Below are 25,621 nucleotides of genomic sequence, written 5' to 3' on the forward strand. Positions count from 1 at the left end.
GTTGATTTTGGATGGAATGTCCTATAAATATCAATTAAGTCCATCTTGTTTAATGTATCATTTAAAGCTTGTGTTTCCGTATTTATTTTCATTTTGGATGATCTGTCCATTGGTGAAAGTGGGGTGTTAAAGTCCCATAATATGATTGTGTTACTGGTGATTTCCCCTTTTATGGCTGTTAGCCTTTGCCTTATGTATTGGGGTGCTCCTTTGTTGGGTGCATAAATATTTACAATTGTTCTATCTCCTTCTTGGAATGATCCCTTGATCATTGTGTAGTGTCTTTCTTTGTCTCTTGTAATAGTCTTTATTTTAAAGTCTATTTTGTCTGAAGTGAGAATTGCTACTCCAGCTTTCTTTTGATTTCCATTTGCATGGAATACCATTTTCCATCCCCTCACTTTCAGTCTGTATGTGTCCCTAGGTCTGAAGTGGGTCTCTTGTAGACAGCACATATATGGGTCTTCTTTTGTATCCATTCAGCCAGTCTATGGTTTTTGTTTGGAGCATTTATTCCATTTACATGTAAAGTAATTATTGATATGTATTTTCTTATTACCATTTTCTTAATTGTTTTGGGTTTGTTTTTGTAGGTCTTTTCCTTCTCTTGTGTTTCCTACCTAGAGAAGTTCCTTTAGCATTTGTTGTAAAGCTGGTTTTGTGGTGCTGAATTCCCTTAACTTTTGCTTTTCTGTAAAGGTTTTAATTTCTCTGTCGAATCTGAATGCGATCCTTGCTGGGTAGAGTAACCTTGGTTGTAGGTTTTTCCCTTTCATCACTTTAAGTATGTCCTGCCACTCCCTTCTGGCTTGCAGAGTTTCTGCTGAAAGATCAGCTGTTAACCTTTTGGGGATTCCCTTGTATGTTATATTTTGTTTTCCCCTTGCTGCTTTTAATATTTTTTCTTTGTATTTAATTTTGATAGTTTGATTAATATGTGTCTTGGCATGTTTCTCCTTGGATTTATCCTGTATGGGACTCTCTGCACTTCCTGGACTTGATTTACTGTTTCCTTTCCCATATTAGGGAAGTTTTCAGCTATAATCTCTTCAAATATTTTCTCAGTCCCTTTCTTTTTCTCTTCTTCTTCTGGGACCCCTATAATTCGAATTTTGATGAGTTTAATGTTGTCCCAGAGGTCTCTGAGACTGTCCTCAATTCTTTTCCTTCTTTTTTCTTTAATCTGCTCTACTGTAGTTATTTCCACTATTTTATCTTCCAGGTCACTTATCTGTTCTTCTGCCTCAGTTATTCTGCTATTGATTCCTTCTAGAGAATTTAAATTTCATTTATTGTGTTGTTCATCATTACTTGTTTGCTCTTTAGTTCTTCTTGGTCCTTTTGAAATGTTTCTTGTGTTTTCTCCATTTTATTTCCAAGATTTTGGATCATCTTTACTATCATTACTCTGAATTCTTTTTCAGGTAGACTGCCTATTTCCTTTTCATTTGTTTGGTCTGGTGGGTTTTTACCTTTCTCCTTCATCTGGTGTGTATTTCTCTGTCTTCTCATTTTGCTTAACTTACTGCATTTAGGGTTTCCTTTTTGCAGCCTACAGGTTCGTAGTTCCCATTGTTTTTGGCATTTGTCCCCAGTGGATAAGGTTTTTTCAGTGGGTTGTGTAGGTTTCCTGTTGGATGGGACTGGTACCTGTGTTCTGGTGGATGAGGCTGGATCTTGTGTTTCTCATAAGCAGGACCACATCCTGTGGTGTGTATTGGTGTGTCTGTGAACTTATTATAGTTTTAGGCAGATGCTCCACTAATGGGTGCGTTTGTGTTCCTGTCTTGCTAGTTGTTTGGTAAGGGGTATCCAACACTGTAGCTTGCTGGTTGTTTGAGTGGAGCTTCCTCTTAGTGTTGAGATGGAGATCTCTGTGAGTGCTTTCACCCTGTGATATTACATGGGGCCAGGAGGTCTCTGGTGGTCCAGTGTCCTGAACTTGACTCTCCCACTTAAGAGGCTCAGGCCTGACACCCAGCTGGAACACCAAGACCCTGTCAGCCACATGGCTCAGAAGAAAAGGGAGGAAAAAAAAGAAATAAATAAAATAAAGTAAAATAAAGTTATTAAAATTAAAAAAATTATTAAAAATAAAAAAATAAAATGTAATAAAAAAAAAAGAAAGAAGAGAGCAACCAAACCAATAAAGAAATCCACCAATGATAACAAGCACTAAAAACTATATTAAAAAAGCAAAAAACAGACAGACGGAACCCTAAGACAAATGGTAAAAGCAAAGCTATACAGACAAAATCACACAAAGAAGCCTACACATATATACTCACAAAAAGGGGGAAAGGAAAAAAATATATATATATATAAGAAATAAAGCAAGAGAGAAACCAAATCAATAAACAACTCTACCAATTATAATAAGCTTTAAATACTAAACTAAGATAAACATAAAACCAGAAAGAACTTAGATGCAGAAAGCAAACCTCAAGTCTACAGTTGCTCCCAAAATCCACCACCTCAATTTTGGGATGATTCGTTGTCTAATCAGGTATTCCAGAGATGCAGTGTTCATCTAGTGGATTTTGGAGATTTAATCTGCTCTCCTGAGGCTGCTGGGAGAAATTTCCCTTTCTTGTCTTTGTTTGCACAGCTCCTGTGGTTCAGCTTTGGATTTGGCCCTGCCTCTGCATGTTGGTCACCTGAGCGTGTCTGTTCCCTGCCCAGACAGGACTGAGTTAAGGTAGCAGCTGATTAGGTGGTTCTGGCTCACTCAGGCCGGTGGTGGGAGGGGTACGGAATGCGAAGCATGCCTTTGGTGCAGATGCCAGCTTGACGTTGCAACAGCCTGATGCATGCCATTTGTTCTCCTGGGGAAATTGTCCCTGGATCACAGGACCCTGGCAGTGGCAGGCTGCACAGGCTCCTGGGAGGGGATGTGTGGATAGTGACCTGTGCTTGTACACAGGCTTCTTGGTGGCAGCGGCAGCAGCCTTAGCATTTCATGCCCATCTCTGGGGTCTGTGCTGATAGCCGCGGCTCGTGCCCGTCTCTGGAGCTCATTTAGGTGGTGCTCTGAATCCCCTCTCCTCATGCACTCCGAAACAATGGTCTCTTACCTCTTAGGCAGTTCCAGACTTTTTCCCAGACTCCCTCCCAGCTAGCTGTGGCATACTAGCCCCCTTCAGGCTGTGTTCACGCAGCCAACCCCAGTCCTCTCCCTGGGATCCGACCTCTGAAGCCCGAGCCTCAGCTCCCAGCCCCCGCCCGTCCCGGCGTGTGAGCAGACAAGCCTCTCGGGCTGGTGAGTGCTGGGCGGCACCTATCCTCTGTGCGGGAATCTCTCTGCTTTGCCCTCTGCACCCCTGTTGCTGCGCTCTCCTCCATGGCTCCGAAGCTTCCCCACTCCACCACCCGCAGTCTCCCGCCCATGAAGGGGCTTCCTAGTGTGTGGAAACCTTTCCTCCTTCACAGCTCCCTCCCACTGGTGCAGGTCCCGTCCCTATTCTTTTGTCTCTGGTTTTTCTTTTTTCTTTTGCCCTACCCAGGTACGTGGGGAGTTTCTTGCCTTTGGGGAGGTCTGAGGTCTTCTGCCAGCGTTCAGTAGGTGTTCTGTAGGAGTTGTTCCACATGTAGATGTATTTCTGATGTATTTGTGGGGAGGAAGGTGATCTCCATGTCTTACTCCTCCACCATCTTGAAGGTCCTCCCTATAATTATTTCTTGAATATTAACTCCTAGAAAAATACTTGGTATGAATATTTTCAGATTCCTTGACAAATATTCTCCAATTTCCAAAAAGAAATATAAAAACATGAACATGTTTATCAGAACATTCTAGCCAAAACAAAGCACAATCCCTTATATTAAACTTTGCTGTTTTGATAGTTGAATGATAAAATGGAAAGTCATTATTGTTTTGTTATGCATTTATTTGACTACTAATGAGGTTTAACATTTTTATGTGCTTTATGCAATTTCTATTTGTATATGTCTGGTTTATGTAGTTCTTTTACTGAATATATGTTTTGGGTAATATACTTATTAATTTGTATTATGATAAGGTTTTATTTATTTATTTTTCATGTTGGTATTCTCCTCCTTTGATCATAGGAGTTCAAAAGTGTAGCAATATTCCTTTTAAACTGCTACATTCTATACTACATTTCCAAATTTAATTTAACACAATTCAAGACTCAAAAGTAAGAACAATTATGATATTAACTACATTTTAATTTTCTGTTTAATTTTGGATTCCAATTCATAAGTTCTGGAAAGTGTTTGAATCTGTTTTTCAACCTTCAGAGATTTTTGTGTATATCACTGAGATGTTATGTGTTTCTCTGTGTAAATATATATATATATGTACATATATGCACATATATAATTGACAATAGAAACATCAATAAAAATGGAAAAATATGATGCTTACTAGACAAAAAAAAGTAATTTGGCCACATTCAAGTCAGTGAAGTCAATTTAAGGTTCACAATGATTCCCCTTGAGGTGTACTTTGATTTGATTACTTTGAAGTTATACGATTCAAATATTTTCCATAAGCAAGGCAGTGTTGTATGTGTATGTAGACTCTGTGTGTATGTAGACTGATTAGAACAAATGTATTTTCAAATTTCCCTTTGGGGCTAAATAAACTCAAAAGAAACATGGAATACTGATGCACTCATACTAATAGATAGTTAACAAATGAGTTCTCCATAATATATATATTTTTAATTTATTTATTTTATTTATTTTTGGCTGCGTTGGGTCTTCATTGCTGTGTGCAGGCTTTCTCTAGTTGTGGCGAGCAGGGGCTACTCTTCTTTGTGGTGCACTGACTTCTCATTGCAGTGGCTTCTCTTGTTATGGAGCATGGGCTGTAGGCACACAGGCTTCAGTAGTTGTGGCACACAGGCTTAGTTGCTCCGTGACATGTGGGATCTTCCTGGTTCAGGGCTCGTACCCATGTCCCCTGCATTGGCAGGCAGATTCTTAACCACTGCACCACCAGGGAAGCCCCCTCCATAATATTTTAAAGATACACTCTGACATGTACACACTCTAATATTTAAAATGGATAACCAACAAGGACCTACTGTAGAGCACAGGGAATTCTGCTCAATATTATGTAACAACCTAAATGGGAAAAGAATTTAAGAAAGAATAGCTGCATGTATGTGTATAACTGAATCACTTTGCTGTACACCTGAAACTAACACAACATTGTTAATCAACTATACTTCAATATAAAATAAAAAGTTAAAAAAAAAATGATACCCTCACATGAGACTGTGTACAGAAAGCTAATGCTAATGGAATACATATAAGAATGATAACAATCCTCAGGTATGCCCAGCTTAACTTTTGCTCTGGTGAAACAAATGAAAACTACAAGTTTTGGGCAGCTTAACACAATAAAAAAAATTTGTATTCTAATAAAGTTTAGTCATTGATATAACATACAAACTAATGTGTTTCTATATTAATGGTATTAAATGTACATATACCCATAGATATTCAAAGGTTAAATTATCTTGTTTAGAGCTTTTTTTAAGTTTCATAAATCTGTATCATATGTACAGATTTCCATTAGTGCAACACAGTCCTAAGACACTGCAGTTTCATAGCATTTGTTTTTGGTTTATATATACTCTGAGGAGCTCAATGTATTTTACTCTGACCATTCTCATGTTATATTCATATCATAAAGTCTGAAGACAATTCTGAGGAAATGTGACAGTTTCAAACTATGAATACTGAGTTTTTGGTCCAGAGTATAAATAAAACAAGCTCAAAAATCATAAATTTAGAGTTACTTGGTAGTTTCTGAATATCTTTTGAAGTACCACCTAAACAATAGACAATATCACTATACACATGGGTTGCCTTTTTAAATATACACTTTGTTATATACCTCATGTTTACACTATCCAAGAAAGTTATTATATTTCAGAAAACAATGTTATGATTTATCAGCTTATAGTCATAAGATAAAAAGGATATTAAATTGACATGGCTAACATTACTTTAAATTTGTTGCTTCTACATTGTTTCTACAATAAAAAATGTCCTTTTATAAAGTAGGAGAGAGTATATCATGCCCATAATTTTAACTGAGGTAATTATTAAAAGACCATAAGGTAAATTTAAGGTTAATCTTAAATTAGTAATACTATGAGTCTAGATGACAAAAATTATAATCTTCCAAGTTAGAAAATTTAGGATGTATTTTTTGTTATCAGTTAGTTTTTCTTCTTTTTTTTATTGAAATATTGTTGATTTACATTGTGTTAGTTTCGGATGTACAGCATACTGATTTAGTATTTTTGCAGATTATACTCCATTATAGGTTATTATAAGATACTGGGTATCTTATAATTCCATGTGCTATAGAGTATATCCTTCTTGCTTATCTATTTTATACATAGTAGTTTGTGTCTGTTAATCCCATACCCCTATTTGTCCCTCCTTTTTAGTGTACCATGACTGAATAGAAATTAATGAATTATTCATTAAATAAAACCCAAGTGTTGTGGTGAAGCACATTCAAAAACTTGATATGTGTAATTCTGTAAATTAGATTGTAATAAAAAGGTAAAGCATGTGTCAACTTATATTTTGGGATATATATATGAAAAATAAAAATTATTATTATAGCTCAAGTGTATTGAACACTTAGCATGTTCAGGATGATATCCAAAAAACTTCACATGGATTATGAGATGTAACCCTCGCAATAAATGATGAAGTAGTAACATTCATCTTCCCTGTTTTACTAGGCAACTCATAAATGGTAGATTTGGGGTTAAAACAGAGATAAGCTGACTCCAGAACTTGCACTCTTAATACAGAGAGAGATATTCACTTAATTTCAGTAGAATAGTCTCAGGAGAGAGTGCCGATGCAAAGTTAATAGGTCCTGCTTTGATTCCACGTGAGAAAATGGGACTGGAGTTGTTGGACATGGGTCAGATGGTATGTGCATAAGTGTGGAACAGAAGAGCACTATGAAATGAGACCTCTCATCTCGGATCTGTGTGCCTCTGAATACCAAAGGCTTAGCACTATACCTAGCATATTAAAATACACAACCTGTTCGAATCCTATTTCTTCCATGATATTTAACTTGCTCTTTCCATACAATATAGAAGCTAATTTGCTTTTCATGTGAAAGTCAAGTCGTGTTTAGATCATATACCAGGTTTAAATGATAGGCGATTTGAAATTCACACCTAGAAAATTTGGAATTCAAAGTTTAATAGACATTTTCTTCATAAAATGCCATCAGTATGTGATAAGGTGAGAAAACACTAAAATTAGGGGAATGTTATTGGCTCTGGGAGATTATTTCTCCAGGAATGTGACTGGTTTCAATGAACCTGTTTTGAATTTCGAGAGTCTTCACTTTTCAGCTGTGTATAAATTATCACTCTAAGAAGGCCTCCATTCTAGAAATTATGAATGGGTACATCTAAATAGAGGGAGGAAATGACAATGGGTGCAAATATTCAGCTCTTGGCAACTAAAAGCCATTCCCACAATATGTACCTAATGATGATGTGCATATCAAATGAACAAATAAAACAATCACTGAAGGTAAGTGAACAAAAAATGGACTTAGTCTATACAACCCAATAAAATCAAGAAGAACCCAAGATGTAGAGACAGTCAGAATAAGGTCTTTACATATTTTTTGGATAAATTTTTTAGTGTTAGTCTATTCCTCCATATGATAAACAACAAGTATTTGAAACTATAAAGACTATTTACATGTATTTTCAGAAGCATCTAGCACAGGGAAAGTACACACTAACTGGGGACAAATTAGTTTGGCAGGTGTTTCTCCTCCATTCTGATTTTAAGAGATCTAGGCTAACAAAAGTTCCTTTTCTTAGGCACATGGTGTTCCTGAACACCATTCCAGCTAGAAGTGGAAAAGAGCATGGAAAAACACAAAAGAAGTTTTTATGAGTGGAGTCTACAATTGATGCATATTACAGCCTTTCACATCCCATTGTCTAAAACTCAGTCATGTGGCCACAAGCAACAGAAGGAGAGCTAGGAAGCATCAAATAGAAGAAGAAAACATGGATTTCAGTGAGCAGCTAACAATTAGCTATTTATATGTATATTTTGAGAAAGAGATTTAATGTGATTTCTTTCTAAAATATCATCTTCTATTATTATCAGAAGCCACTATTCATTTTTTAAGTGTTAAAGATTTAGGAAACCACCAAAGCATCTTATAAAAATTTCTGGAGAGAAAAATCACTATAAACTGATATTATTGATCACATCCTTACATAAAAGAAAGTTACAAAAACCTAAGATAGTGATAGCCAGGAAGACTTTCTCTACTTTAAAATTTGTGTAAGGATCTGAATAATGAACTAATATGGTAATTGTAAATTGTCCATTATTTTAAAAAGGTCTCCAAGCAACCATATATTCCAACATTTGATAACCTAATTTGAGAAATCATCTGCTTTTACAAAAAGTAATTCTTCATGTTGTTTAGAGGGTTTAAAGTTTATGTTGGCCTTTACCATTCTTGAACTGATTAAATAGATTTTGTACCACTATTATCGACAGTTCACAGTTGAGTATGTTGACCATGTAAAAAAATAAAAACATTTCTTTCAGTTCATAGATAGTAGATACAAAATCCCAAAATTCTACCATTGCAGCAAAAAGAATAAAATACCTAGGAATAAGGAGACAAAAGAACTGTATGCAGAAAAATATAAGACACTGATGAAAGAAATTAAAGATGATACAAACAGATGGATAGATATACCATGTTTTTGGATTGGAAGAATCAACATTGTGAAAATGACTATATGACCCAAAGCAATCTACAGATTCAATACAATCCCTATCAAACTACCAATGGCATTTTTCACAGAACTAGAACAAAAAATTTCACAATTTGTATGGAAACACAAAAGACCCCTAATGGCCAAAGCAATCTTGAGAAAGAAAAACGGAGCTGGAGGAATCAGGCTCCCTGACTTCAGACTAGACTATGAAGCTACAGTAATCAAGACAGTATGATACTAGCACAAAAACAGAAATATAGATCAATGGAACAGGATAGAAAGCCCAGAGGTAAACCCGTACACATATGGTCACCTTATTGTTGATAAAGGAGGTAAGAATATACAATGGAGAAAAGACAGCCTCTTCAATAAGTGGTGCTGGGAAAACTGAATGAAATTAGAACACTTCCTAACACCATACACAAAAATAAACTCAAAATGGATTAAAGACCTAAATGTAAGCCCAGACACTATAAAACTCTTAGAGGAAAACATAGACAGAACACTCTATGACATAAATCACAGCAAGATCCTTTTTGACCCACCGCCTAGAGAAATGGTAATAAAAACAAAAATAAACAAATGGGAACTGAGGAAACTTAAAAGCTTTTGCACAGCAAAGGAAACCATAAACCAGACGAAAAGACAACCCTCAGAATGGGAGAAAATATTTGCAAACAAAGCAACTGACAAAGGGTTAATCTCCAAAATATATGAGCAGCTCAGGCAACTCAATATCAAAAAAAAAAAAAAAAAGTACACAATCCAAAAATGGGCAGAAGACCTAAATAAACATTTCTCCAAAGAAGATATACAGATTGCTAACAAACACATGAAAGGATGCTCAATATCACTAATCATTAGAGAAATACAAATCAAAACCACAGTGAGGTATCACCACACAACAGTCAGAATGGACATCATCAAAAAATCTACAAACAATAAATGCTGGAGAAGGTGTGGAGAAAAGGGAACCCTCTTGCACTGTTGGTGGGAATGTAAATTGAGACAGCCACTATGGAGAACAGTATGGAGGTTCCTTAAAACTCTAAAAATGGAACTACCATATGACCCAGCAATCCCACTACTGGGCATATACCTGTGAAAACCATAATTCAAAAAGAGTCATGTACCACAATGTTCATTGCAGCTCTATTTACAATAGCCAGGACATGGAAGCAACCTAAGTGTCCATCAACAGATGAATGGATAAAGAAGATGTGGCACATATATACAATGGAATATTACTCAGCCATAAAAAGAAATGAAATTGAGTTATTTCTAGTGAGGTGGATGGACATAGAGTCTGTCATACAGAGTGAAGTAAGTCAGAAAGAGAAAAACAAATACCGTATGCTAACACATATATATGAAATCTAAAAAAAAAAGAAAAAAATGGTTCTGAAGAACCTACGGGCAGGACAGGAATAAAGACGCAGATGTAGAGAATGGACTTGAGGACATGGGGAGTGGGAAGGGTAAACTGGGATGAAGTGAGAGAGTAGGATTGACATATATATACTACCAAATGTAAAATAGATAGCTAGTGGGAAGGAGCTGCATACAACAGGGAGATCAGCTCGGTGCTTTGTGACCACCTAGAGGGGTGGGATAAGGAGGGTGGGAGGGAGATGCAAGAGGGAGGGGATATGGGGATATATGTATACTTATAGCTGACTCACTTTGTTATACAGCAGAAACTAACACAACATTGTAAACAATTATACTCCAATAAAGATTTTAAAAAAATAAAAATATAAAATAAATAAAATAAAATGGAATTGAGATGCCAGAAGGGGGAGGTCTCACTCAGTACCACTCAAGGTCAATAACAGGAAGGACTGTAGCTTAGAGACCCCAACAGGAAGAATCATCATCGGGAAAGAATCATTAGTTACAGGCCTCAACAGGAAAGATGTGCTTGCAACTGCTACAGGAAATGGACTACATCAGCTACTAGGCCCGTGAGAACCCATCATCTCCCTGAACTCCCGCTTTCCTCCTTTCATTCAAAAAACCCCTCCCAACTTTCAGCTTTTTACTCTGTAAAATAACTTTCCTCTCCTTTGTTTATTAGACTTACCTTGGCTTTTGCTATAGCCTGCATATCCAAAATTGTAATTCTTTGCTGTTCCTGAATAAAACCATTTTGCTTGAAAAGTAAAATAAAAAAAATCCCCAAATTCAAAAAAAGAAAAATCCCACTAATATAAGCTCAAATTAGTGTACTGGGGTCATGCTGTGTTTTCATAATGAGCATAGGCATATTCACTTCAACATAGAGTGTAAATTAGGAAAATCAGAGCTCTACAGCTGGTTTATCATTAAATACATATTTGGGATGAGAATGTATTATGATAAAGTTATTGTAAATATCTCAATTAATATGCTACATCTCAGAGTTCAGTGTAAATTGCATATCACTTTTTTCAAGTAATTTTCCTCAGATGTTTGCAAATGTAGGTCCCACTCTATCAAAATTCCCTTTACTCAATATTTTTTTCCTCATGCCACTTCATGGATGATAATATATCTCCTTCCCCCTGTGCCAGAATCATAAAGACTAAATAGTGCCTTATCTACCATGAAGCATAAAGATAGAGTACTCACTATATTTCAAACCAGTTATTAATTTTGAGATCCTACCTTGTGTTAGACCTGAAGTAGATTATGATAAGTGAAACAGAACATTTATTCTCAAGAATTTCATCAACAGAAGAGGAGAAGAATAAATGTAAACACTAACAGTTAGGCTATGAAATAATGCTGCATTAGATCAAGTGTTCTCAAACAAAAATTTGGACGTATGGTCAAACAATAGAATGCAATATTTGTAATATTGTTGTCCTGAAAAATCCAGGATGTGTAGCTGTAGAAGTTATAATGGTTCTTCATATACCCACAGATAAGAGAGAAACTTTATGTTTGCTTGCTTTGTGAGCAGGCTGAGCTAGAACAGGGAATACAATTTGAACAGGTTCTGAGAATGGGAAGGAGTTTGCCAAAGAGACAAACCTTATGGCAAAGGGGTAAGGGAGTAAAAAAAAAAAATCTTGATGCAGAAAATATAGCTCAAACAATCTCAATAAAGTTTAGAAAGGTGGTTAAGGGAACAGACTTTGGAAGCAGCCTACTACGTTCAAACCCTCAGTCCAAGACTTTTGCTGTGTGTCCATGGGTAAGTTATTTAACTCTTCTGAAATGTACTTTCCTAACCTATAAAATTAGAAATATAATGCTCACTATCTCAAAAAGTTGTCGAGATAATGGAAATGTGTTAAAACATTTAAAGTGCTTAGAATAGTGTCTGGACCATAGTAAACGTCAATACATAATTTTTATAAAGTTATGACACATACATTTGGAAAATAGCAAACATTTGCACCAGCCAGAGCCTAGGTTTAGGTAGGTAGCAGAAGATAAGGAGTAAACAAGTAATAAGAGATACGGAAAGGTAAAATTTAACCCAGATTGTAAAGTATGTTTTATCCTTTACTAAGAAATTTCAATACTATATTAAATAGAACACAATAGACATAATTTTAAATGTGAAGTGATATAATAATTTAGTAAAATAAATCAGCTGGTACTGTGTTATAACATATATGTGAGGTAGAAAAAAAATGTTGCCAACAGCGAAATCAGTTAATCTTTTCAATGGTTTAGGTAACTGTTCACAGGGAACTTAAAAAACGTAGAAAACCTATAGAACAAGAGGAGAAAATGGTTCAGAGTTTGGTTATTGTTTCAATATGGAAATGGGCAGTGAGGGTTTAGCAGTGAGAACTCAAGGATGATTCTTAAGTTTCTGTTCTGAATAAGTAAGTGCTTAGTGATGCTGTTAAAGAGACAGAGATTGAAGCAGGAAAAGAGATTACTAAATCATTTTTATACACATTCTATTGTAGTGTCAGCAGGACATTAGGATAATTTCTCATGAGGCTTTGAAAATACAGGTGTGAAGTCCAGAAAAAGTCACCATTAGTGTGCAGGTGGTAGTTATATCAACGGGCACATGAAAGATGACAATCAGAGTATATATGGAATGAGAAGAAAAGACACAGTTATAATGAAGAAATTATACCTGGAGCTGAAGGGGTTTTAGTTTCCATTTTACCATTTGTGTTTTATAACGCTGAGCATATTACTCAATATCTGTCTGAGCTTCAGTCTACTTATTTGAAAATGGTTCAATGGATTCTTCTTTACAGGGTTATCGTAGGAATCAAGTGAAGTAAAAAAAAAGAAATGAAAAGTACATTGCAAAATATAAACTTCCTAACAAACCTTACTTGTTAAAAGCAGTATGTGATAAGTATAGATTCATCAGATAATTAATAGTAATGGCAGGTATGGGCCAAAGAGAAATTGTTTCATTTGGCACACTATCTTTTTACTTTACTCTGAGTAAATCCATGGGTAGCTATGGGTGCTTTTATTTCTAATAGGAGAACAAAGTCAATTTTAGCCATAAATTGTCAGAATTTAGCTACTAACAATCTGTATAGTATTTAAATATTTATTTTATTGTTTGAATTGTGTCCCTTCAAAAAGGTTATGTTGAAGTCCTTACCCTCATCAGGTTACCTTATTTGCAAAAAGGGTGGTTGCAGTTTTAATTAGTTATGATGAAGTCATATTACAGCAGGGCAGGCCTCTGACCCAATGGGATTTGTGTCCTTATGAGAAATTGGCCATGTGAAGAAAGGGAGACACAGGGAGAATGCCATGTGGAGACAGGCTTGGAGTGATGCACCTATAAGCCAAGGAACACCAAATATTGCTAGCAAACCACCAGAAGCTAGGAAGAGCAAGGGGTGATTCTACTACAGGAGTCACAGGGCACATGGCCCTGCTGACACCTCGATTTTGGATTTTTAGCCTCCAGAAGTGTGAGAAAATAAATATCTGGTGATTTAATCTCTGCGATTTGTGGTACTTTTTTACGGCAGCCTTAGGAAACTAATACAATTTATAAGGCACATTCCAGAATATAATGTTTTCATATTTGATCAACATAGTGCTACTCACAAGGAACAACTAACTCATGCAAAATCACATAGTAAGTGGAAAACCGGAAATTTAAATCATGTTTTATGATTCTGAGCCCAGTCCTCCTTGAACTAATAATATAAAATATCACAAAATGATATAGGTTCTTGTCTAAGAACCTATAGGCACCTAGATGTGCCTATACCATAATTTGTACAGGTAATTTCCTCTGAATTCAAAACTATGGTCTTAGAATTAGACTTAATATAATTAGTTGGGCAATCCTGGGTTACCCATGTCTTGGTCCTTTGTTCTAGGTCCACAGAACACACACAGAAAAATACAAACAAAAAATACACATAAAATCAACTCATAGGTAAACAGGCTAATGCTTATTTTTCCTTCTTATTTATTGTCAAATACAAAAAAAGATTAGGAACAATACTGAAGTAATGCTTAATACCACCTTTCTAGCATCTATTGGTGCATAAAATAATGACTAACAAAGATGAAGTTCTTAATGAATATCTGTTGAAGGAATGAATGCTCCATTCTGTCATGCCTGCACCTATACTTACACTGGCTTAGAAAAGGCAAAAATGAACTCTCTCTAAATGCTTTGAAAGTAAAGCAAATGCAATTCAAAAGAAAAGGAGCAAATATAAGGATGAATGTATGGCATGTCTATGTATTTTTTTTGGAAAGGCACATATTAAAAATGGAATATGACATCTCCTCTGCTATATATCAGTGCATGCTAGTTATATGGATGAAAGGAAAATAAAATGAGTACTACAAAAGGAAATAGAAACACTTTTATGTGGAAGTTTATATTTTGCGTTTTCTGTCTATAGCGGTTGTCATATCTCCTTATAAACCAAGTCAGTTTTATCCACATTTTACCAGCATGCCATTTAACATAAAAAGCAATAGACATACGTCAGGAAGTATGCCTACTTTCCAAAGCTGCTGTTATGAGTATACAAAAGACAATTAAGGGCAGAACCTTCTATGAGTCATGGAGGTATTAATTTCAACATAACCGTTGTGGCTGGTGCTCATCAGTTAGGAAACTTTTATATACAGATTTCTAGCACATATTCAATATTTGGGATTGGAGCATCCTTGAATGCTCAGTTGAAAGCAGTTATTTCAAGTAGATCTAATATCTCCAATTAAGCATATACAGAAGAGGGGTAAATCAAAATGACACTTGAAGAAAAGTTTCACTTGCCCCTTTTTCTTCTTCAGTAAGTTTGTTTTACTTCATGACCTCAGTATTACAAAAAAATAACTGAGCAGAACATTGATTGTAAGACATTGTCATGACGTTTCCTATGTGCAGTGGCTAGACAGGAAATTTTCATTTCATACACCATTTGAGCCTAGCTGCAGTGATTTCACAAAAGTCAGCAGGCTTTGAAAAGTTAATGATAAAGAAAAGCATTTGTTTTTGTTATTTTGAGAAAGTACTTGAGCGTTTAAAACCAGAACCTATGGAGGGTGGTTTGCCATGGGGAAGTATAAAATTTATTTCATTTTATTTGGCAGTGCTTATATTTACATCACATTCAGAAGAAAAAAGTACCATGAAAATAATAATATCACAATGGGAATTGCATCAATAATCATGTTAATAAACAAAAATATGAAATATGAACAAAATAAATACATAATATATAATAATACATACACTACCGATAAAAAACATAAATATATCCTATTTAGTCATTTACTATAATAGCCATTTATTTTCTTCACTTCAGTACATGAAATTTGCTTTCAAGTTTATTTATCTACTCATTCATTCCAAAGACATTTATTAATATATTTTCTACAGTAGGAAATATTTAAACAATAAAAAAGACAACTATAGCTGTGATTCGTAATGTTACATTAGATAATGCGTAATGCCATTGGAAATTGTTTCGGTATCACCCTGAAAAAAAAGTTTTTGTTGTTGTTGCTAATTAGAAGGCTATAGAAATATGAGGTAAGAACCCAGTTTTGATATCAGCTTTGAGAATAAAACTGTTGATTGTGTATTTCTAGCTTTATCTCTGAATGGATCTCCTAACAATAAACTGTGTGTGCCTCTGCCTTGATCAGACCACAACCGCTTTCCTCTTGACTCTTGCTACAGCCTTCTGACTAATGTCCCTGCCTCCATTAACACTTTTCTCCTGACCTTTCCAGCCCTCCAAGATTTTCAGAGGCATTACACTTTAAAGAAAAATAAAGTGCTCATTCCAACTGAGGACTTGTATTAGCACCCGGTTTCCTATAGAATGACTGTGCATTTCCTTACTTGTTCCAGGTTTTTCATAGTCATGCCATGGGGCTTTATCTTCTCTCATTCCCACACCATATACCCTATATTACACTCACCAAATCCTTTAGGTTCTCCAAACACACTCATAAAAGTCCTCAACACGCTATTTCTTTACTCTGTTCCTATACACATGCTTTCTCTCCTCTTTAAAACTCTACCCCCTTTTTTCTGGAAAGATCCTATACATTATTTAAGACCCAGTTCAAATGCAAGGTCCTCTATGAAATAGTCTCAAATTCCCCAATAGGGAGACATTCCCCTTTCTGCTTAAAGTTTTGCATCCATCTCTAAAATATCCTTGATCACACCATGCTACATTTCACTTTATGTCAATTTTTTTCTCTTAGTGCCCTATTTTTACTTTGTATCTACATATAGCAAGTAAGCTGGAACTCAGAGTTCTCGTTTTGGCAGCACATATATTAAAATTGGAACAATACAGAGCTGGAACCCCAAAAAAGGGATTTCTTCATCTCACTAAATAACTTCCTTCTACATTTAATAAAATCCCCAAATCCATTTTATTTCATCTTTCTTGTATTTTTCTATTATCAAAACATTGCATTAATAACCATATATTGTTACACATACATTTCATAGTTAATCTTTTGTTCTTCAATGTCAATTCAATTACATGTAATTATACACATTTCATGCAAGACAGCATTGATGTTTCCAAGTATGCAACTCTATTTATAACAGATGCATGCTACTAAATTGATTTTCCTATTAAGCAAATTGAACAATTTGGCAATGATACTCCTTTTTTTCATTCATTTGAAAGATCACTACAATCGTAATATTTACAGATTATCACCTCTAATATAGGGGAAAGCATAAAGAAAAACATAAAGTAATAGAGAATTCTGATATTCCAAGAATAAGAAATAAGATTGTTGTAAATAATACTTTTAAAATAGAATAGGCCAAAAAGAACACTCCAACTCTTTATCTCCTTAGTAACATTTGCTTCAAAAATTTTTTCAGTGTAAAATCATAAACTAAGTCATTTTTCTGCCCATTGCTTAAATTGCAAAAGTATAAAATACAAACGAGGAATGGCTCCTCCACTCAAAAGTTACTGTCTTTTAGATATCTTTTAAAACATACATTAAATAGTAGAGTTATTTGCAAATCCTATTTAAAAATTCTTTCAGCAATTCCTGATTATTTCTATAATAGGTCAACATTTCATTGTGAATGCAAAGATGAATAAAACAAATGCTTATTGATACCATATTATGTGTTAGGCTTTATGAGAAGCGTGGAACATAGAGATCAATGAAAACTGATGGATAGCCCTTACCCTCATGGAGGGTGGAGTTGAATGAGGGCAACAGATATCAATAAAAACAAACCCGCGATCACATAAACATAAATTTCAGAAGGTCAGTTACAGTGAAGGAAATTGGCATGGATTTGAGAAGATGGGGTTGGCATGAGCAAATCTAATTAGATTTGGTAACAAAGAGAAGGCCATACCGAAAAGATGAGTTTCAAATCAATAACCCAAAGAAGACATGAAGTCAAGGTAACGTGTTTGCTCCAGGAATTTTCAGATTTCAGGAAGAGTAAGCCAAAATATATACCTTGGTGAACTGGCCCAACTAAAATCTGATTTTATATATTTTCTGGGTAACCTCTTTCTGGAACTCCTATAATGTGAATATTGGATCTTCTAAAATGTTTCTCTATGTCTCTTCTTCCTGCCTTATAATGTGTCCTCTTTCCTCTCCTCTCCTCTTTTCTTTCTCATTCTTTCTCTGTTGTGTGTTATCTCCCCAATATTTATGGATTATTTTTATTTAACCATTGCATTTATAATTTATCAAAACTTTTTTTAAATATCCAATTTTAAGTCATGTCCTTTTTATGTTTATGGATGTAGTACCTTCAAATTTCTTTGAATATAATAGATGGGACTCAAAAAACTTGAACTAGTAATTTTTCAGAATCAAGGCAGAGTCTCTTCCCTTTTCGTAAATTCCCTTTCTCTGCTTCTTTTTGAGTATCTTTTGCTTCTACTTTTTTTCCTGCAGATATTTCTCTCCATTTGTTCGATATCATGTATAGTTCCAAATTGCATTCTTGACATGGCAACTTCAGCCTTAAAGCACACATCACTATACAGGTCAATTATACTCATGGATAATTAACTGATTTTGTGTTACTTGAGGAAGAAAATTGGACTTATCTACTTGAGGTAATATTTCTATCCAACTGGCTGTGGAGTGTTAGTATCACATTGCACACTTAGCAGGATGTGTGGAAGAAGAATCTCAGAAGGAGACTCATCAGTGGATGGATTATGGAGAGTTCCTGAAGAGGCACTGGCCACATAGAAAACTAAGGAACTTCTGCTGCAGCTGTGTTGTCAGAAGTTGTTCCTAACACAGCACGTGGGGTAGAAAATCAACATACATTGTAGCATAAATTATTTGAGGAACTGCCGTCAAGAAAATATTTTATTAGGTAACAAACTTTTTCTTAAAGGGCCAGACAGCAAATATTAAAGGTTTTGCAGACCATAAGGTGTCTATTGCAACTACTCTTTTGTTGTACTAGGAAAGCAGCCACAGACAATAGGTAAATGAATGGGCATGGCTTTGTCTTAATAATATTCTATTTGCAAGGACAGAAGGTTGGCCTGCTGGTCATAGTTTGCTGACCTTATAGAACTGGGGTTTAAGAATACATATTTTGGGGAATTTGTTATAATTGTGTGGCTCTCTGCATGCACATTTAGAAGGAGACATATTTAATGCAATATAAGCAAACACAATTTGGCTGAAGACAATTAAATATTTGAATTAATTTATACATTGCCAAATTAATTTTTCTGAAATAAACAATTTTTAGAACTGGTTTCTGATATTTTTTATATCACTTTCAGACCGTTTTAGATTGTAATAGAAATAACTTTTTCCTTGTTCATCATCTAGTTGCAAATGTATTCTAAGTTTTTTAAAGCTGTTTTTCAAAAGGATAATTATGTGTTGAAGCACATCTAAAATTGCGATAAGTGCTTAGGTGGGAAGTGTTCTTATATGGAGAAAAGAGAAGTACTAATGGAGATAGAGTTGAGAATGCTAAAGTGGGAAAGACAGAAGCCATATTGGGGGAAATTTCTCTTTCAAGTAATTAACATATGCCAAGAACTGCAGGAATTTAAACCTTTAGGCTTTATAAATGCAAAAGCTGATATTACCATCTTCCATCTTTCAACTCCTACACGCTAAATTGGGAGATGAGAGACGTGGAGTTGGGAGCTTGAAATCAAAAAGTTCTTCTGGAAGAGGTCTCAATCAGCATAAATCTATTAGTGAATATGGTTCATGGGAAATCCTCTAACATACTGAAAAAGAGTGTAGTGGGGTACCTATGGAGGAGTTAGGGGAAATAAGTAAAAATATTTCTTGAAGAAAATTCAGTTAGCAATCCTTTTTTCTAATCACATATCTGTGGAATGATGAAACATATATGATGAGATAATAGATGGTGAACTAAATATTTCCTGGAACCAAAAGAGTTATTGAAATGCAGGAAAGGACTCATGTTCTTCTAAAAAGATTATTATGGTCAGTAAAAAAATTATTCATTTTTTAATATTACAGAATAAATTCCTTTCAAAAAATTGTGTTGTATCTGAAACATTATATATCCATGAGAAACAAGTATACATGATCATAGGGCACCACCAAATCTGTGTGATGTTTCTTTATCATATTAGCCACAGCAGGGTAACTTTTTCTCAAATTGATAGTTGTTTTGGTTTTCTTTTTAATTTGTAGTTATATTTAACAGAGAGTTTGCCATGAAACACAAAATTATTGATAAAAATCATAATGATTGATCACAGTGCAACAAATTTATCTACCTATCCAGATCAAAAACTAAGGTAGCAGAAAATGGAATTAATTTGAAAATTATATCCATGGGAAGACAAAACCAAGACTGTAAATCATTAGTTGTACAACTCCCAGAAAATTAAATTTGTTCTTAGATACTGGCACTCTCCCTTTTAACTGCCTATTATTCTCAACTCAAAATGTTAATTCCACTGCCACATGTCCTAGAAACATCATTTCTACTTTTCTGTTTTTAAGGGCTCGAATATTCTTGAAAAATAAATTACTTGCATCCCTTCTGTTTCATACTTAATGTTTTACCTGACAGAGAGAGAGCATGATGCAGTTAGAGTCAACTCAGGGTCAAATATTCCTATCAGAAGTTCAATGAGTATATAATATATCTGGATATCAAATCTGGATGAAAACTTGTTTAACTGAAAGAAAAGTTTTACTTTTATACTATATGCTCATTTACTTACATTTTATAATGTATTCCATTTTGTTCCTTACAAATAATATTTTCCTAGAGAATAAATAGTCTTCTATTTGTCTCATTGAGAATAAATATCTTTCATATTTCATATTTGCTCTAACATGATTATGGTAATATGCTACAATTTTAGGAAAATAGTTTGCTTTTTGCAGTTTCTGGTTTCACAGTTTTTCCATGTAAAAATCACAGTGGCTTCACTTCTATTTATAAAAATACTAAATTTACCAGTATGCAAATAAATTTATACACTATGCTTAATATTTGGAGTGACTTATTTTTGCTTTATTGCATCCTTATACAAATGTCATTAAAAATAAGTGTTATTTTTCACTTCTATCTCAAGAATTTGGTCCCATCTCTATGACTCTAGCAGGCTTTTAATGAGAATTAATAAATAACAAACAAGGGCACTTTCAGAAGAACATGAATTCATGAGGATATGGCTGGCCTTTTGAAAGGCAAAATTATGTTAATATTTAACAATGTAGTTAACATAAAGAGAAGTATTTAAATATCTAATTCAAAGGATAAAAATTTTTATGCTGAAAGACGCAGTCCAACATTGTTGATGATGATGAAAATAAAGAGTATTTTAAGCACTCAATATGCAGGGCATGCATGATGACTCATTAGGCAGAGAAAATTATTACTGTCCATTAAAGAATTAGCTTTCACACAAATGGAAAAGTTGATTAGTGCACCTCAGAGTGGCTTGTTTCTAAAATTATAAAATTAATGAATGTATGAAATATTTAATTTCACACATAAATATCTGTGAAGAAAAATTAATTGTTTCATACAATAAAAGTAATTTATTTTACATGCAGGATCAAATATTAAATTTGAAATCATAAAATAGTTTTTGATAGTATTTGTTCATGCCAATTTTGTAGCAAAGTCTGTAACATTTCTATGGATTTTCTGAAATTATTTAAGTGGAAAAATTTTATAATACAGATGGATATATTGCTAACAAAACAATAATTTTTGCATATATTAACTGTATGCTAAAAATATTTTTCAGGTCCACAGTCTCAGAGAGTTTGGATTAGGTACCCTAAATTTATTTTGTAGAATTATTTTATGAGAAAGATAATGAAACATGCTGATTAGATTTAACTACCTTGTATTAGATGATAGCCAAGATTATGGATATTTTATAAAATAAATTCAGTAAGCCACATATATTTTATCTATTGTACATCATAGCATACAATATAAAACAATATTAATCAGAATGCAAGACCTTCAATCTTCAAAACTATAATGAACACATCTGAGCTTAATATAATGTGTTATCATGTAATACTTTCTTATATTTTATAGCAAAGTTCAAGATTGGGATTTTCTGTCATAGCATTTATACTAGTACAAGTTCCATAACTGAAAAATGATGTTGAAATTGTTGGAAATATTATCAGTTATTGAAGTACAAATTTATGTTTTGAAAAATTAAAGCAACAAGTTCATTCTTTAAAATAGGAATAAAAATTCTTGTCTCATAGAGGGGATATGAAACATCTTAAGGAAATGGCTTGAAGAGTTGCTTAAGTATATATATATATACACACACATAGACTATATATATATATATTTATAAAACATATGTTATATATATAAATCTATCCATCTAACTATAGATATCTCTCTCTGTATATATAGTATCTATTCAAAAAATACATATAGTATATATATACTATATATAGTGTATAAAATATATAGTATAGTCTATGTATATTCTATGTAGAGTGATACATGGTTTATATATATGTGTGTGTTTATATAATAATAATAGTAATAGTAATTATTATGATTATTATAATTAATTTCTTGCCATCTCAATGTCAAAAGTTCTACCTGGCTAAGTGGTTCCTATGTCCCCAGCAGACCATTTTGAGATAATTGGGTCTTTCTTGAGTCCTGTTCTCATTAGATCAATCCGTGGACCCAAGCTGATTAAGCTGCAAATCCTTCTGCAAACTGATGACTGAATGAATTGTGTTCAGTCTGATCCATCCTATTATGTTACCTTGCTAATTTAACCACTTTCTATGTATTCATTAATTATGAACAGTTATAGTATAAAATAATGGAGTCCATGGAAGCAGTATAGATTATGATCATTGTTTAGCCACTGTATAAAACAAAACAAAAACCTGAAGAACCTTTCTAACAAGCTTAAGCAAATAACAAATCATGAATGTATTCTCTTAATTAGAGCATGTTGGCAATACAGATGAAACTGAAACTCAAAATTCTGGCCGGAAAGCTTGCACTAACATTCTATTTGTTTCCCAATGGATAAAGCAAAGCTTAATGGGTCAGTGTTCTCACTAATAAGTGGCGATAGGGAGAGAGGGATCAGATGATCATTAGAAAGTGAGAGACATTCTCCATGCAAAATATAAGCTATAGAAGGCATCCAAAATGATGTGTTAAACTTATACTCAGTGAAAACAAGGAAAAGTAACTTCCTTTCAAAAAATGCTGAAAACTTGACTCTTTTTGGAAATCTTTTGTGTGTTTGCTTTTCTTAAAGTATAAAATATATATATATATATATATATATATATACATATATATATATATATATATATATATACATATATATATATATATTCTCAAAGAACATAGATCACAGGAGGCAAATGGTGGAGAGTTTACTTGTTTTCTGGAGCCACATTACTGAATAACTGTTTCCATCACATACAAAGGAGAATAAAAGGGAAGAGTTACTCCTTAGTTGACTTATTATCCCAAATGTACCATAGTGAAAAACAGTTATATATACACCGAAATTTTTTAATTCCTAAATAAAAAGTAAAAGTTAATGATTAAAGTACAATATTATAATTGTTATATCATGACACGATTTCCATCCAAGGAAAAATATTTAGGATTATCTTTTCCATTGGAATCTTTATAGTGAGGTATTTATGATTTGCCAATATATATATGTGGTGTGTATACATATACATATACGTACATACATAAAAATATATAATACTTTAACCTTAGCTCTTATTTGATGTGAATATAAAAATAGAATCCATCTTCCTTAAAAAGGTGATTGTCTGGGACACAAATGTTCAAAACTAATTGTTCCATAAAATTGGGGCATATTAACTATTTAACTATTATGTAAACACTATTTTTTCATCATTTGCCAGAATATACTAAAACAAAAAAGAAAGAAAAAAAGATTCAAGACACAGTAATGTATATTCTGAACAGGTATTACAGATTTAAATGTTAGCAGAGATTACCTTTTTCTTTGGTAAATATGCTATTTTTAAAAATTTGCTGGTCATTATACTTTAAATGGTGTACTCATAGGCCACATACACTTTTTGAGAGTGGGTGGATTTGCCTTGATTTCAGAGAAGGAATTACCAATCTTTTCTCTGAGTTTTAAGTAAAGAATCTGAATAATGCTTGAAATGTTCAAAAGAATGTAAACAAAACAAAGCTGGCTATAGGGTAAGAAGCTCATAGCCAAAATATAAAATGAACTGACTCAGTGATGAAAATATGTCCTTATTTCCATCTAATATAAGATTTATTTTAGGTAATATTCAAGAAAGCAAATTATAGAGACCTTTATATATGATATATAAATACTATGTATATAATTTCTTGGCCAGAGGTGCCTCTGCCCATTTTAACCTTTTCTTTCTCTTTTTTTCTGTTTGTATGACTACTGTAGGACTGAGGTTCTAAGCCATTCTGTATTAAAGTTTAAAATAAAGATGGAGAAGGAGAAAGGAAAAGGAGGGAAGGTAGGAAGGAAGAAGAGAAGGGAGAAAGAAAAAGAGAGACAAGAAAGGAAAATGGAAAAGTGCTATTTCTTCATCTCAATATTTTATGTTATTCTTATTTTACTTAATAAATTCTTTTTTCTTGCTTGCTTGCTACATGACAAAATATCAAGTTTTGGATAAATGCTTCAAAGTAAATGTCCTAAGACGGCAATAGTTAAAAATCACTTTGCTGTGCACTTGATGCTAACATAATGTTTATGTCAAGTATACATACTTCAATTTAAAAAAAGAAATGATGGTACCAGGGAAATATACCAGAAGACCACATGAAACAGCCTCCTTTTAAGTACCCCTCCAGAGTGAAATGTACATTCAAATTGAGGTAAAAATCCTAAATAATCCCAAAGAATTATTGTGCTTACATTATAAATTTCTGTTTTAATACAATGCTTAACAGAATGTATTTCTTTGCTCCCTGTTGACATATCACATTGACTATAGTATCTAATGAGGTGGGGGTAGGGTTTTCCTCAACTGCTAACATTTCACAAAGCTTTCTAATGATCAGGCAGAATAGCATTTTCCACTTATTTAAAACTTTTTAATGATCATTTTCACCCCAACGCTAAGCAAAGCAGCTGTTTTTCCCTGAGACTGAGGTTTATGCCAAATTTAAAATGTTAAAGTTTTTGAGCCATGTGCTCAAGAATTAAGTATCTCCAATTTCCAAACTGGAAGATCTTGGCAGCACTCACTCACTAAAGAAACTCAGAGAGAAAGAGACTTATAACACTAGAGGGAAGAAAAGGAATCCAGGCACTTCTCCTCCTCGACTTTGTGACCTCCTTAAATGGCCAATAATATCAAGGGTCTTTTTAATAATCTACAATTCGTGGAATATGACTGTAGTGGTTGGCCTAGAAGGTTGGTTTTTAAATTAACAAAATTAGATTACTGAGCAGGATGAAAAGAATAGGATAATTATAAATAAGACTGTGCAACACCAAGATGAGATAAGTGATATTATAAAAACAAATAATGGTTTTAAATAAGTTCAAGTTTCTTAATTTTGATAATTTTTTGTAAACCATATGATAGCCTTTCAAATATTTAAAGATTACTGTAATTTTCACAAAATTTTATTCATTTCCAGGAGAAAAAAATTCCCCAGGCTCTGTGAAAGTTATCTTACATTTGTTTTGTCTTCATTTTTTTTTAATTATTATATTTTAAAATTCACTTTTTGGCATACGTTTCTATGAGTAGTAACACATGTATAGATTCATGTAATCAACTAGCACAGTAAGAGTATAAAACAGTTCCATCGCCCCAAAAAACCTCCTATGTTCTATCCCTTTAAAATCACATCTCCCCCATCTCTAAACTCAGACAAAGATGGATAGATTTATCATTTTGAG

This window comes from Eubalaena glacialis, chromosome 5 (assembly GCF_028564815.1).
Source record: "Eubalaena glacialis isolate mEubGla1 chromosome 5, mEubGla1.1.hap2.+ XY, whole genome shotgun sequence".
In the NCBI taxonomy this organism is placed as follows: Eukaryota; Metazoa; Chordata; class Mammalia; order Artiodactyla; family Balaenidae; genus Eubalaena; species Eubalaena glacialis.